This window comes from Balaenoptera acutorostrata, chromosome 10 (genome assembly GCF_949987535.1).
Source record: "Balaenoptera acutorostrata chromosome 10, mBalAcu1.1, whole genome shotgun sequence".
Classification (NCBI taxonomy): domain Eukaryota; kingdom Metazoa; phylum Chordata; class Mammalia; order Artiodactyla; family Balaenopteridae; genus Balaenoptera; species Balaenoptera acutorostrata.
This window is the reverse complement of record NC_080073.1, coordinates 85,980,146-85,995,208: the sequence shown is the minus strand read 5'-3', so window position 1 is coordinate 85,995,208 and position 15,063 is coordinate 85,980,146. Positions and strand designations below refer to the sequence as shown.

At 39.9% G+C, this 15,063-nt stretch overlaps 1 protein-coding gene and 2 non-coding genes across 3 annotated transcripts in view; 1 reads left to right on the top strand and 2 right to left on the bottom strand.

Moving 5' to 3' along the window:
- LOC103004316 (uncharacterized) overlaps nucleotides 1-15,063 on the top strand; it is a 353,565-nt gene that overhangs the window by 266,923 nt on the left and 71,579 nt on the right. The gene's annotated exons all lie outside the window — the stretch shown is intronic.
- Nucleotides 3,299-3,371, bottom strand: TRNAA-AGC (transfer RNA alanine (anticodon AGC)). Its single transcript has one exon. It is a non-coding gene; the product is annotated as a tRNA-Ala (tRNA).
- TRNAV-AAC (transfer RNA valine (anticodon AAC)) lies at nucleotides 3,849-3,921 on the bottom strand. Its single transcript has one exon. It is a non-coding gene; the product is annotated as a tRNA-Val (tRNA).

Sequence of the window (15,063 nt, the reverse complement as noted above, 5' to 3'; positions counted from 1 at the left end):
TGACGCTTGGGACTCCAGACTAGTCCTGAAAAACCACGCGGGGCATAAAACTTCTAGTGCCGAAATAACCACGTGCTCAAAATAGCCAATAGGGCAGAAGTTGTACTTCACTAACTTCTCTGGCTGGTGCCTGCAGGGTCTACGCCCGCGGTCTTCGGCTGTGCATCTCCTTGCCCTCTTGGTCGGTAACAGCAACTTCCCAGTTGACTACAGCTCAATACAGATATAGAAAACATTGACTTTTTTGGGGGGGGCGGGTGTCTTAAAAAAATTTTTTATGAGCCCGTAGAAGACAGGGAAATATTGGACATTGAAATATTGGAAGTGTAGTAAATCGAATCTTTCTGATTTTTTTCCTCGTATGGTTCCACACATGACAGGGCTGGCGATGTCTTAACTGACACTCCAACTTTGTAGCCGGTGGAGGAAAACAGTGGAAGAGAGATGGGGGATCTCGGAGCAGGCAGAGATAGATGCTCAAAGAGGAAGAAGGTCTGTGCGAGGCTGGGCTGGTCATTTTCCATCACAGCAATGCGCGGTGCTGTATGTCGGGTGGGTCCTCAACCCCTTGTTATAGAAACCGAGATAAGTTAATTTTAATGGTGAAAAGTTAATTAAATGGCCAATGACGGGGACCTAGAGAAGCTAGATTACGAGGGGACTTGCGGGTCTAAGGTCTCCTAGTAGATGCCGGTCGGGGAGGGGATGACAAAGAGCCAGAGAGTCGGGCAAAGGAAGGTTCTGACGCCCAGTGGAATTTATAGAAAATGAATTCACGCAGGAAAAGGGGGAAGAAAGAGAGTGTTGGGAAGTCTGTCCTTAAAGAGATGCTTACCCATCTGCCTAGGACCCCATGATTACCGTCCCTGCCTCTGTATTTCAACTGTAATGCCGGTCCTGAGCAATAACTTTAGAAACCCTTCAAAATCATAAAAGGAAACAAAGAGGCCATTCTCATGTGCTACACACAAAACTTGGATAGTTTTTCCTCTTTTGTTTTAGAGGTTCCTGGAGATAGACACAGATATGCAAAAACTTCACAGCAGAAAATGCTGAGAAGCAATTCCGTCAGCATATTTATTTTTAGTACAGTCTGACATGTCTAGATTGTCAGAATTATTAAAAAATAAACATACTGGGGGTGGTGGTGGGATGAATTGGGAGATTGGGACTGACATATATACACTAATATGTATAAAATGGATAACTAGTAAAAAATAAATATACTGACTATAAGAAACTCATGTAATATAGTTACTAATAAGTTTGAATACAGATTTACTATTTAATAATTTATTAAGGGTTTGTTCCCTTTGTTTTTCATATTTCTTTGTTCCTCTTCCTTCCTACCTTCATTTGACTTATTTAAGCATTGTTAGTAGGTGGTCTAGTGATTACCCTATACATCTTTAACATCTCACAGCATACTTAGAATCAATAAATTACCATTCAAGTTGAGTATAGAAACCTATACCACCATTATGTATCTTTGCCATAAGCCCTTTATGTTATGTATAAAGTACATGTAGATATAATGAAACTCTATGAGACAGTGTTGTAATTTTCACTTTCAATCATCAAACATACTTTAAAGAACTCAAGAGAATAACAGTCTGTCATTTTTACCCAGATCTTTCCTAGCTCTGCTATTGTTCAATCATGCTGTTCCAAGTGTCCTTCTGGTATCATTTTTCTTGTCTCACACTTTACTTTTTTCTAGCACTTCTGCTGGCAATGGATTATCTCAGTTTACCTTCAAATCAAAATGTATTTTTCAGCTCTTTGTCTGAATGATATTTTTGCTGTATCAGCATTCTGGTCTATTCTTTCAACATTTAAGAAAGTCATGTCATTTCTTTATGGCCTCTGTGGTTTCTGATGAGAACTCCAAAACCATTCAGATCGCAGTTTGCCTTTAGTTTTGCTCGGGTTGCTTTCAAGAAGTTTTTATTTTTTTCCTTTGGTTTTCAGCAGTTTAATAGTAACATGTTTGGGTGTGGATTTATAGGAGTATATCCTGCTTCAAGTTTACTGAACGTTTTGAATCTGGTTTAGGTCTTTTGCCAAATTTGGAAAGTTTTCAAATTTGGAAATTCAAAAAAAATTTCCCCTTTTTTCAAGGTCCTCTCTCTCCTCTTGTTTTGTGTCTCCAATGATGTGAATATAAGATCTTTGTTATTTTCCAATTTGTCCCTGAAGCACCAGCCATCCTTTAAAATATACTTTTCACTCTGTCATTTAGACTGGATAGTTACTATTGTCTATCTTCACATTCACTGACTTTTTCTCAGTCATTGTCTGCTATTAGGACAATCCATTGAGGCATTGTTGTTTATAATTTTGGTTAATACATTTTCAGTTCTGAAGTTTCAATTTGGACTTATATGTCCCATTTTTTTGCTAAGACTTTCTAACATTCAATTCATTTCAAACAGTTCTCACCCCTAATTCTCAGAGCACTGAATAATCACTACTTCAAAGTATTTATTAGAAGATTTCAACATCTGTGTCATCTCAGTATTGATATCTGTTGATTCTCTTTTCCAAGTCAGTTAACCAATTTTCTTGGTTCTTCATTTGCTGAATAATGTTGGATTATAACCTGGCCATTTTTGCATCAGACTTTGTGTCTTGTTCAAATTTTATGGAGAATATTGCTACTTTTGTTTTTGCAGTCAATTGACTGCCTTGTGTTCAAGTTCCAAGTACCAACCAGCCTTCTGTGTGTTGTGGTTTCATAGTCCAATCCATTTCCAAAGCCTTTCTGATGCTATTTGGAGGTCTCTGGAGTGTGTGCAATCCAGTGACCAGTGTGGACTTGGGCAGTGCGCTATCACTTCAGTTCTCAAAGTTTATGCTGTTTAGGACCTGAGTCACTTATACATAGACTATGTGTTCATCCAGAAATTCACTAATAACTTCACGTATTTGCTTTCCACAGTGTCTTTCTCGATATTTTCTGGTTACTTGGGGCACTCGGTTTCAGTCCCTGATAAGAAAGCTGCGGCTTTATTGAACCCCGCTCTGTCCTGAGCTTCTCAGGACTGTGCCTCCTTGTGGCCAAGTTGCAGGAAGAAACTGGAATAAAAGGACGAATTGGGCATATCCCTTTAGATGACCAGCTATTCTGAAGAAACAAAACAAATTATAGGCTGAAAGTATCTGTACATACCGAAGGCCAGTAGAGCCAGCGCTGCTCTGCCTTGAACTTGCCCAAGGAAGGGTCCAAAGTGTCTAATTTTCTCATTTCTTACTACAGGCTGGAAGATTGGCACTCCTCGGTAGAAAGAGTAAAACCTGGAGAATGTGGGCATCGATCCCACTACCTCTCGCATGCTAAGCGAGTGCTCTACCACTTAAGCTAATTCCCCTGTGGCAAGTTTGTTCTCTTTTTTTCCCCCCCCCTCCCCCATCACCCTTCCTCCTTCAGTTTTTCAGAGTACTTCATTATTCGCTCTTTTGGTAGGCCCAAACTTCAGGAAATGTCAAGGCCATTAATGCGAAACCAGAATTTAGACTAAAGGCACATCTTCTCAAAGATGCCCCAAAGCAAGAGCGCGGTTGGTACCTATTCCTCCGCTAAGAAAAGAAAGTAGCCACGGGAAAAGTTTGATACCCCAGAAGTTCACGTTTCAGATTTTCTGGGACAGAAGAGAACACGTCTCACTTGGGAGGAGTCACCCAGAACAGTTGGCTAATGCGACAAGACTATCTCAGGATGATTATCTGTGTCTTGAAAAGGAGACCGAAACAACAAACCAAAAGAAGTTGGATGATCACTTGTCCCTTTTAGGGCAGGTGGTACACTGATTTTTTCCCAGATGGTGGAAGGTAGAAGAAACACCAGTTGTTTCCGCTCGGTTTCAAACCGAGGATCTCTCGCGTGTTAGGCGAGCGTGATAACCACTACACTACAGAAACTCATGCTCTGCTTCTTTCCCGGCATATTTATTCAATTCTTGCTGAGGTGGGTCATGAAAGGTTTCACATCTACACCGTGTGAGAGAATAAGCCCACACTACAAACTATTACAAGCAAGACCCATCGGAAATAGGAAGCGAGATCATATCAGAGAGAAGATATAAAATAGGGACATTGAGGGGTGAATATGAAGAGTGAACAGGGTGGAAGGAACAGGCATGGAGGTAGGAATTCCTGTGTTTAGCAATTACCTGTTTAGTTGGAGTGTAGTGGAGTGTGTGTGTGCGTGTGTGTGTGTAAAATAGACATGGAGGGAAACAGTGATTGAAAAGCCTGGACACATGAAGATACACTAGGGAGAAAATTGTGGAGGCTTAAGAACCTTTGAAAAAAAATCCAGGCACATGGCTTTAAAATCAAAACATTTTATGAAACGCTTTTATTTTGAATGCCAAATAGGCAGGAAATGGAGAAACTAGAATTAGAGAGAGAGAAAAAGAAGTTATAAGATATTAAAGAATCGAGGTTTATTCTTTTAGCTCCTGAAATTAGCAGTAGCATGAGTCTTTCTGCATCTCCAGCCCAGTACACTGTCTGGTACAGAATACATTCTCCATAAACATAGAATGGATAGAGGCATAGATACGTGAGAGGAAAGAGAAAGATTCTGGAGAGGTTGTCCAGGAAGGATCTACAGTATTTGAGTATGTGTCAAGACACTGGATGTAGAGATTTTGAGGGAGAAGAAAGTGTCAAAGCCATGTATAGAATACTTGAACCTGGGTGGTAGACACAAGTGATTTTGAATTAATATCTGATGCGTGGAAGATTAAATCCACTCATTTATAAGTATTTGTTTTAATAATGAATTAATGAATGAATTGGTCTGGAGAAAAAGTGATAAGACTATGCACAGGGCTAAAGGAAAAGCCTACATTTTAATATAGGAAAAAAAAAATCAGTTTTCCACTTCCGGTTTTGCTCCATACAGCCATTCGAACTGAGAAAAAAATGGTTCAACTACTCTGAGCTTCAATTTTATCTGTAAAATGGGAATAATGATATTTGGATGAACTGCAAAGCCTAAATCAAACAACTTCCATAAAATTAATAAACATTTAGTACAATTTTTAGCATATGGTGCTGAAAAAGTATTTTTTTTTCATTCTTTCGTAGCCTGTATTCCAAGTCCCCAGTGGTGGTCATCCTTCTCTCAAAGGCTCAGAGAGGCAGCAGATGGAAAGAGGTAATCCCCTCGTAACCACTGCGGTGCTTTCTCCAGCCTGAAGATGCCTCCCTTCCTTGAGCCCTTAAGGGGAAGAAACAGCATGGTCTGATCTTTAGGAAGCACGCTCTAGACAAGCTAACCTTCAGAAATCCATCTCTGGGTATCATTTTGGTAACATGTGTATAAGAAGTAAAACAGAACATCACTTCTCTTTCACATTTTAAAAGAAAATCAACTGGGCAAAGTTGGAATCCTACAACCCATAATCATATATGTCACCATACTGTCACTGGTTCCGCAAAGAATAAAGTGGTTTCAAGATATTTTATTATCCTGAAAAGGCTACTACACTGTCTACACTGTCAGCATTCCAGATGTGACCACTGTCTCCGCTTTCTCCCTCCAGCTTCCAAGCTCACAGAATGTCAAAGAGTTATAGTTTACCTAGTGTAAGAACCCTCACAAACCTCATTAATCAAATCCTCAAGCTCCTTGGATCCTGCCACTCTAGAAGAAGCAGAAGATGGAGGGGTATAGCTCCATGAGGAAGGGAATTAGGGGGTTTTATTCACTCTTGAATCACTGCACCCAGAAGAGTCCACTAACAAGAATTATTTATTGCATGATTAAAAGAATAAATAATTTTACACATCCTCATTGCTTAACTGCTGTTAGGCGACCTTCACAGCACCAATTTGGAAGAGAAATTTCCCTGGCTTCTTCCATCAGAGGGAGAAGAAGACACAAAAATATGATATAGCTTGTATTTTCTGGTGTGATCTAAATTACTTCACCAACGATTTTACAGAAGTTACGGGGAAGTGCAACAAACTTGAAATCTGGTTTCACCCTCCTGAGCAAAAATTGGATAATTTATCAAAGCTTAGCTGGCAGCATTTGATCATTTTACTTTGTTTTTTTGTTTGTTTGTTTTGGTACAGTCTACATACCTTTTCTTTTTAGCAACATAAGACAAGTGAACTGCTTTGCCCTCTCTGAGGCTTGAACTCCGGACCTTCATATTATGAGACTGACACACTGCCAACTGTGCTAAGAAGGAACACAAGCTTAAGTTCCCACATTCTACTTAAAATATGAAATAACATTTTCCAGGCATGTCTATCAGTTTCCAACTTTTAAAGAATGTAATCAATGTTCTTTGAAAATCATTCCTTATAAGCACCTAAGCACCTGATGGATTCTACATTCTGAAATGGAGGAGTCCACACCTTTCCAGCGCAGACCCAGAGGTCTTGGACACTCTGGACAGCAAGACCAGGAACAATCATACCTGTCTTTTGCTGCTCTTTTCCCCTTTTGTGTTCCAGAGATCTGCCTCTTCCCTCACTCAGAGATCTCAACCCCTCTTAACACTTTCCTTGGTACCTTATGTTAAAAAGAAACTTAGGAGGTACCCAGTTAATATTAGTTCACTGACTGAGTGAATGAATACTCCTCAAATTTGTCTACAGTTCATACTTTTGTCTCATTCTACATCTCCGCTTGCATTGATACAACTGGAGACATTCTCTTTACAAAAATCACAAACTGAACTTAACAAAAAACCTCCCTGGTTTTTTTTTTTTTTTCCAGCCTTTTGTGCCATTAATTAGACTAAGAGATTTATGGAGATTATTTTGTGTATTCCAGTTGAATTTTGACAACAACTATGTATCATAATTTGCATTTTCCAGATATGTTGGCAGCTCAGAGAAGTTAAGTAATATTTCTTCTAAGCAGTAAAGCCTGAATTGAGAAACAGATTATTAGATTCCAAATTGTGATCTTTTTTTTCTGCTCCATCTCATGATCTCTCTGCCTGTTCTTCTCCACAGTAGCCCATTCATGTATTCCCTAACTATCTAATTCCCAGCCTCCACTGTGCTGGCCTTTTGGGCTTAGCCTTCCAAGTCAACTTTGGCCCATTCTCTTCCTTCAAAACCCACATCCCTTGAACATTATTAACAAATCTGAACATTATTTCGTGAAGCTCTCTTGAATCTATCCCTTCCTTTCCATTCAGTCAGTACATATTCACTGGGGAGCTGCTCTGTGCAGGGCAGTAGGCTCAGGTGATTCAGAAGGAATCTGACCACCCAGACATCTGGAGCTAGGAGGATATATAGAGACAAGGGACAATCCACTTCCGGTTTCACACTTTCAGTCTCCCTGGCATTTACAGCTAGATAATGCTTTTAAAAATATTTATGTTCATAACGTCCCTCGGCTTCACTCTGACCATTCTTGATTTCTTAGTTTTGAAATGATCTTGCTTTTCTCTCAACTCTTTGGCCCTTCTTTCTACCTACATTGCGATTTTGCTCTATAAGGTCAGTTAGATCCATTGGTGGATGGTATTGTTTAGTTAACTACTAGATCTGACATTAATGAGAGAGAAGTGTTGACATCTACAATGATAACTGTGGATTTCTCTGTTTTTCTTTTCAAGTTTATCAGCTTCGGTTTATGAATTTTGAAGCTTGGTGGTCAGGGGCATATACACTTAGGATAGTTTATTTCGTTGGTGAGCTGACACCTTATCATTATGTAACTTCTCACTTAATAACTGGAAATTTGAAATCCAATTTGTCTGATATTAATATATCCACTTTGGCTCTTTTTGATTAATGCTTGCGTGGTGTCTCTTTTCCCATTCTTTACTATCAATCTCCTGTGTAACTTTAATCTTGTTTATGACATTTAATCTCGCATATTAACACCTTTGAAAAGAGTTTCTTAAGGTCAGCATATTTATTTTTAGTATATTCTGACAATCTCTGATTTTTATGGATGTGTCTAGATAATGTATATTTAATGTTATTATTGATAAATTTGCATATAGATTTACTATTTAATAGTTTATTAATGGTTTGTTCCCTTATTTTTTATTCTTTGTTTCTTTTCCTACCTTCTTTCAGCTTATTTAAACATTGTCCGTAGGTGCTCTAGTGATTATTCTATACATCCTTAATACTTCACAGTATATTTAGAATCAATAAATTACTATTCAAGTTGAATTTAGAAAACTCACTGCCATTTAGTCCCTTTACCTTAATCATTTTATGTCATGTATATAGTACATGTAGATACAATGAAAACTCCATGAGACAATGCTGTACTTTTCACTTTCAAACATTAAACATACTTCAAAGAACTCAAGAGAAACATAATAGTCTATCCTATTCATCCAGATGTTTCCTTCTCTGCTATTGTTCTGATGAGAATGGAGTCATCATAGTTCAGGCATATAAAAATGGAGACGTCTGCCATTGAGAATCTGGTCTCAGACACCTCCTTACATCAGTGAGAACCTGAATTTTTTTTGAACTTTGCCAAACCCAAGGATGCCATTTGCCCTGTTGAGAACAACATAACCAACTTTATGCAACTTTATGGTCTCAAGGTTCCCCCTTGTAACTATGTAACCATTGCAGACCCCAACCAAACCTTGCTTAGCCAGTTCTCAAAGTCTATGGTATGTTGTTTAGGATCAGAGCCATTTATTCACAACTCACAGGTGCATCCAGAAGTTCACTAATAACTTCATGTGTTTGCTTTCCACAGTGTCTTTCCTGATATTTTCTGGTTACTTGAGGTTCCTGGTTTCAATCAGTGACAGGAAAGCTGGGGCTTTATTGACCCCGCTCTGCCCTGCGCTTCTCAGGACTCTGCCGCCTTGCTGCCAAGTAGCAGGAAGAAACAGGAATAAAAAGAGGAATTGGGCATATCCCTTGAGATGACCAGCTATTCTGAAGAAACAGAAAATAAATTATAGGTTGATAGTAGAGGTACATAAAAAAGGCCAGTAGAGCCAATGCTGTCCTGTCTTGTCCTTGCCCAGAGAAGGATCCAAAGTGTCTAATTTTCTCATTTCTTTCTACAGGTTGGAAGATTTGCAGTTGTCAGCTGGAGCTCCGTGGTTGAAAGAGTAAAAGTTGGAGAATGTGGGCATCGATCCCACTACCTCTCACATGCTAAGCGAGCGCTCTACCACTTGAGCTAATCCCCCACTTCCACCTCTAGGTTTTTTCCTCAAGTGTTTTAGAGTAATGTCTCCACTTCATTATTCACTCTTCCGGGTGCCCCAAACTTCAGATTTCAAGGTCCTTATTGTGAAACCAGGACTGGACTCAGGGCACATCTACTCAAAGACGCCCTGAGGCAAGAGCATGATTGGTTCCTATTCCTCTGCTAAGGAAGAGGAGAGAGAGTGGCTGTGGGAAAAAGAAGAAGAGACAGAGGGAACACTTTTGGACTTCACTGTTGAAGAGAAACTGGAAATTAAGAACCTGTGTAGAAGAAAATGGTTAGAAGAAAATACATGCAAAAGGAAATAGGGTTTTAACTCTGTTCTAGTTTTCACCCAACTTTAAACTGTTATCAGTTGTGACTGTTTTATAACGGGAGTCCTAAACATTTGTGTTCCCTTACATCTTTATTTGTTATTCACTAATTAGAAAGTAGAAGATTCTGTCTGGGAACATTTTAAATTATACACTATAAATAAGTTGTCATTCATCTATAAAATTAAAAACATCAAATAAGGCATAAAGAAAGAGTAAAATAAATCGACAGATGCAGAGATTAACATTTTGGAAGTTAATGAAATCATTTATTAAATTATTAACTGTTCAATATTTGATCTGCCTATTCCTTAGCCTTACCTAATACTTTCATTTCAAGACAGAAGCCGTATTTATGCCTTAACTTCAGACACGGTGAGGGCAAAACAGTGATTTGAGCCTAAAGATCCTTATATTCTAGAGGAGAGACAGGAAATTTAAAAAGAAAAACTTCATAAGTCACTTTCTGAAACAGAGAGTGTTTGTGAGGAAGGTGACATAAATTGATGTGATAGACTGAAATCACGATAAGAGGCATTAGCTATGGGGGGGGGTGGTCTCAGTAGCAAAGTAACATTTGATTTAGGGGCTGAATGCCAAGAAGTAGGCACCTTACTAGGTCTGATTCAAAATGAGAAGACGTATTAGTCAGGAGCTGAGAGGTGAAGAAAGGCCCTCTGTGGACAACTGGGAAACTAGCCCAGACAGAGCCCGGTTACCAAATACCCACAGCAGAGCCAAAATGTGAGAAATTTTCCATCTCATTTGAAGACTGTGTGACTCTGGCCTAACCAAATATTGGGTGTGCTGAAGGAGCACCCATCCACGGAGTCTCCAAGAGCATCATCCATAGGATTCTTTGTGCCTGAAGATGTTTAAGATCAAGTTGAAGGTGAGGGAAGTCTTTCAGTGAAAAGCAAAGTGCAAGGGCTGTTCACAGCTCAGCATGGCAGAATCATGACCCTCTTTATCTTTCCTTCCTGTCTTTGGACCTCATCTGGTTCTGATCACTAATGTTGATAAATATATTTCCTGCATTACCTGCTGGGATCCCCCCACCCCCATTTTAAATCATATTTCAGCTGCCTGTGCAAAGAGGAAAAATCTATTTTGGATTCTATGTGTGGAAAGTAAATACCACCTGATTGTTTCATAATTTGAGAGATATTTCTGAAGGTGTTGATTTGAACTGTCATTGCAGGTACTACGATGTTTGGGTTGAGATAGGTGGGTAAGGAACCTCCTTAAGGAAGAACTACCCAAAGATCCTACTCCTATTCTTCTTTATGAGTTTTCTCTAAGAATTCCCCTAATTTCATATTTTCTTTTTTGTTTTGTTTTTTGTTTTTGACAATCTGGGTCTTTTTCGTCCCCTCCCAGACCCAGGAAGCTCAGACCTCACACCCACGAATTCTGTTGTACATCTTGTCTCTCTAGGTGTCCCTCAACAGCATTCCCTCTTCCCCTAGGTCAATAGACCCCATAAAGGTCAATTACAAATAGTGGAAAGGCCTTCTTTTCACCAGGATCTCTCTGTTTGGAAAACAGGGGTGGGAGGTCCACCCTCCCACTAGCCCAAAACCATGAATGTTGAGATGGAAAGGCCAGCACAGTCCAGTACAGATCATGTTCACTCTCTCCACAGCAGGTTTTCCTTCCTTGTTGTAGTACAATGACAAAGAGTATTGGTTAAAGACTGAGTCTGTGCTGTCTTCTGTGTGAAATATAAATGTATAAATTGTCATTTTTAAAGGCAATCCAATATTTCCTGGAGTTGGGTTCAGGAGAGAAGCTCTGAGGACTCAGGTGCCTGTGGAGAAGGAATGAAGGAGCAAAACTGGGGAAAATAGATATCTTTCTCACTAGCTCCCAGTGCCAAGAAGGCTTTGTAACATTCAACCTAATTCCCATGCTCTAACCCTCTTTTTGACCTGGGGTCATTCTAGACATGTGCCCTAATCAGTTGTGTGGGTCTAACCTGGTGCCACAAGGTTATTTCATTGCCACCAAAGAGGACCTGAGAGAGCAGAACATCAGAAATGTGACTTCAGCAAAAGCACAATGAAAAACTACTGTTTCTATTAAGGAGTCGGGGGGAAGTGAGATCTATAGTATTTCATCATGGGAATGATCTAGCTCTGAAACCATTTCACTCTTTTGAATTGCCAGAAAGCGAGTAAAGGTCCCAGCTGGGTGGGGTGCCCAGGTGGAATTGCGGGGGGCTGTCTCATATGTCATGTATTTCTCTATAAAACAGAGTTGTGATTGTTAGAGATTTTGGAAATATGGCCACCTAGGAGGAGGAGGAGGAGGAGGAGGAGGAGGAGGGGCGGCTTCTGCAGCCCTCTCACCTGCACAGTTAAGCCCTCCCAACGTGGCCCAGGTTGCGGGGTAGGGCTTCATCCCTCCTCCTGTCTTCCAGAGAAAGATAGGATTGGCATAGTAAGACACTGGGATCCTGGACAAGGATGAGGTAGCAGAGGGAAGAGGAAGAATTTTCAAGAGAACATTGGAAACTGGAAATCAGGGCTTTTACTCAGTCTTTAATTTTAAAGAAATGAAGGAATGGTCAGGAAATATCAACACAAAATCAAGAAAAAACTGATCAAACAAGAAAAGTTCAACAAAAACACTGATGCTCCACAGGTCAGAATCCCTTCTCATCCTAAATATCTGTCAGATATTTTGAGTTTTCTAGTCACAATTTTAGTCAGATATAATGGTAAAGATTTTGGGTTTTGATTTTGTTTTTTTTTCATCATGAAAGAAACAAAGTTTCTTTTATTTGTTTCATTCCTAAGGTCAGTAGACAACAACTCTGTTGCATTTGCCTTTCAAGTTGTGGATATGAAACCAAGATTGATTCTCTCCACCTTGGACATTCTGCTCAGATTGGCTGCTTAAGCATCCTGACATCCTGAGCAGTCACCAGTATCCTGAGACCCAGTATGTGATCAGACTGAAAAGCTTCCTGCTTTTCCCAGGGAACATTCATTTTTTCAAACTCATTTAGGGCTCTTTCCTTACCCAGGGACTAAGGGAAACCTTAGCCTGTTCTTTCCAAGAACAGAACCCTAGTGGGTTCTAATCTCAATCTGTAAATCCATTCTTCAAGCCTCTAATGGGCGTCCATAGTACAAACTCAGTGAGTAAGGGCAGCACTCCACAGGCAAAAGCAGTAGCTAATGCTTGCTAATCATTTCCTATTGTTCTGACCCTGCACCAGTTGCTGTGAACCACCTAGAGAATTCTGGAGGTCTCATTTTCCATGTGAAGAAACATGTGAAGGATGTATCGGGTACCACTATTTATCCAGCGAAGCCCACCTGCCTTATGTGCAAAAAGCTCTTGTAACCCCCGCTTGCCTGGACAGGTAAAGCTGACTCTACTGACAGTGTTAGAAAAATTGGGGCGCAAGGATTTCAGCAAGCAAGAAGGAAGAAGAGACTAAAACGTATCTCAAGGTGACAACTTTCCTGACTCTCCCCTGAAAGCTGAACCTCCACTCTCCCAGCCCCACTACGGCCTAATGATTACCCCACGGCAGACATCTCCTCACCTAGCTTATTATGCAGTTTTCTTATTTGCGTCTTGTCTGTGTCTCCCACGCCTCTTAACTGGGATGTAGCTCTATAAGGGAGGAAAGTTTGAGGTTTTATTCACTCTTGAATCACTGCACCTAGAGGGGTCCACTAATAATATTTGTTGCATGATTAAGAGAATAAATGATTTTACACCTCCCCATTCCTTAACTGCCAATGGCTGACCTCCCGGGCCCAAATTTGGAAGAGAACTCTCCCCTGCTTCTTCCATCAGATGGAAAGGAAGATCAAAAGTGTGATATAACTCGTGTTTTCTGGTGTAATCTAAGTGTTTTCACCAATGATTTTACTGAAGTTACTGGGAAATGCAACAAACTTGAAATGTAATTTCACCCTTTTAAGCAAACGCAGGCTCATTTTTCAAAGGACTGTGTAAAGATAACGACCTGCCTGCCCTCTCTGAGGCTCAAACTCAGGACTTTCAGATTATGAAACTGACGCGCTGCCTGCTGTACTAAGAGGACAGATAGTTTGAGTTCTACTCATTGAGAATAAAATAGGAGACAGTACTTTCCAACCACCACTATTTTATCAGTTTCTAGCTTTTAATAAATACAATCAATGGTACTTGAAAATCATTCCAGTAAGCCAATCTCCAGATCAGGAATGATGCAGTCTATGCCCTTCCAGTATTCACCTACAGATAAGATCATCTGGGTTGCTTGACTGGAGACAATGTACTGTCTTTTGTTAGTCTTGTGTTCCAGTGATGCGCTCAGAGATCTCAGTCAATCTTACACCCTTCATGATCTCCTTTGTTGAAAGAAACATAGGAGCTGCCCAGTTAATATTATTTCACTGAGTGAATCAATAGTCCTCAAATTTGTCTACAGTCTGTACTTCTCTGTCTTACTCTACATCTCCATTTGTAGCTATATGACTGGAGACATTCTCCCTACAAAAACCACAAACTGAACTTAACAAAAAGCCACCTTGTTTTTTCAACCTTACGGGCTAAATCATACCAAGAGATTTATGGAGATTATTTCATGTAGTCCAGTTGAATTTTGGCAACAAAACTATGTATCATATTTTGCACTTTCCAGATAAAATGGAGGCTCAGAGAAGTTAGGTAGTTTTTCTAAGGTCCCAGAGCTGCTAAACAGCAAAGTATGAATCGAGAAAAATTATTAGATTCCAAACTGTGAGCTCTTTCTCAGCTCCAGCTCATGATCTCTCTGTCTGTTCATCTCCACAGTAGCCCATTCATCCACACATCAACTGTATAATTCCCAACCTCTGTGCTGGACTTCTGGGCTTCTACTTCCAAGTCAACTTTGGCTCATTCTCCTCCTTCAAAACCTACATCAAATGACTTGCCAAATACTGAACATTATTCTTGTGCAGCTTTTTTGAATCCATCACCTCCTTTCCATTCATTCAGTGCATATTCGTTGGGAAGCTGTTCTGTGCCAGGCACTGCAGTAGGCTCAGGCCACTGAGAAGGAATCTGACCACCCATACCTCAGGAGCAGGGAGGATAAATATGGACACAGAATGATCCACTTCCGGTTTCACCACTTTCAGTCTCCCTGGCATTGGTTGCTAAGTAACTCTTTCTAAAATACCAGTTTTCTGCTTCAGACTGACCATTTTTGATTTCCTAATTTTGATATGATTTTGCTTTTCTCTCAACTTCTTCTACCTACATTGCAATTTTACTTAATAAGGTGATTTAGATCCAGTGGTGGATAGTGTTTAGTTCCTTGATGTATTTATTCCCTGATTTGTTATCTACTAGGTCTATCAGTGAAAGAGATAGGATTGTTGACATCTGCAACGATAATTGTGGATTTTTCTATTTTTCTTTTCAGTTTCATTAGCTATTGTTTATGGGTTTTGAAGCTCTGTGGTCAGAGGCATACACATTTAGGATAGTTATTTTGTTAGTGAGCTGACATCTTATAATTGTATACCTTCCCAATCAATACCTGGCAATTTTCTTTGCTTTCAAATCCACTTCGTCTTA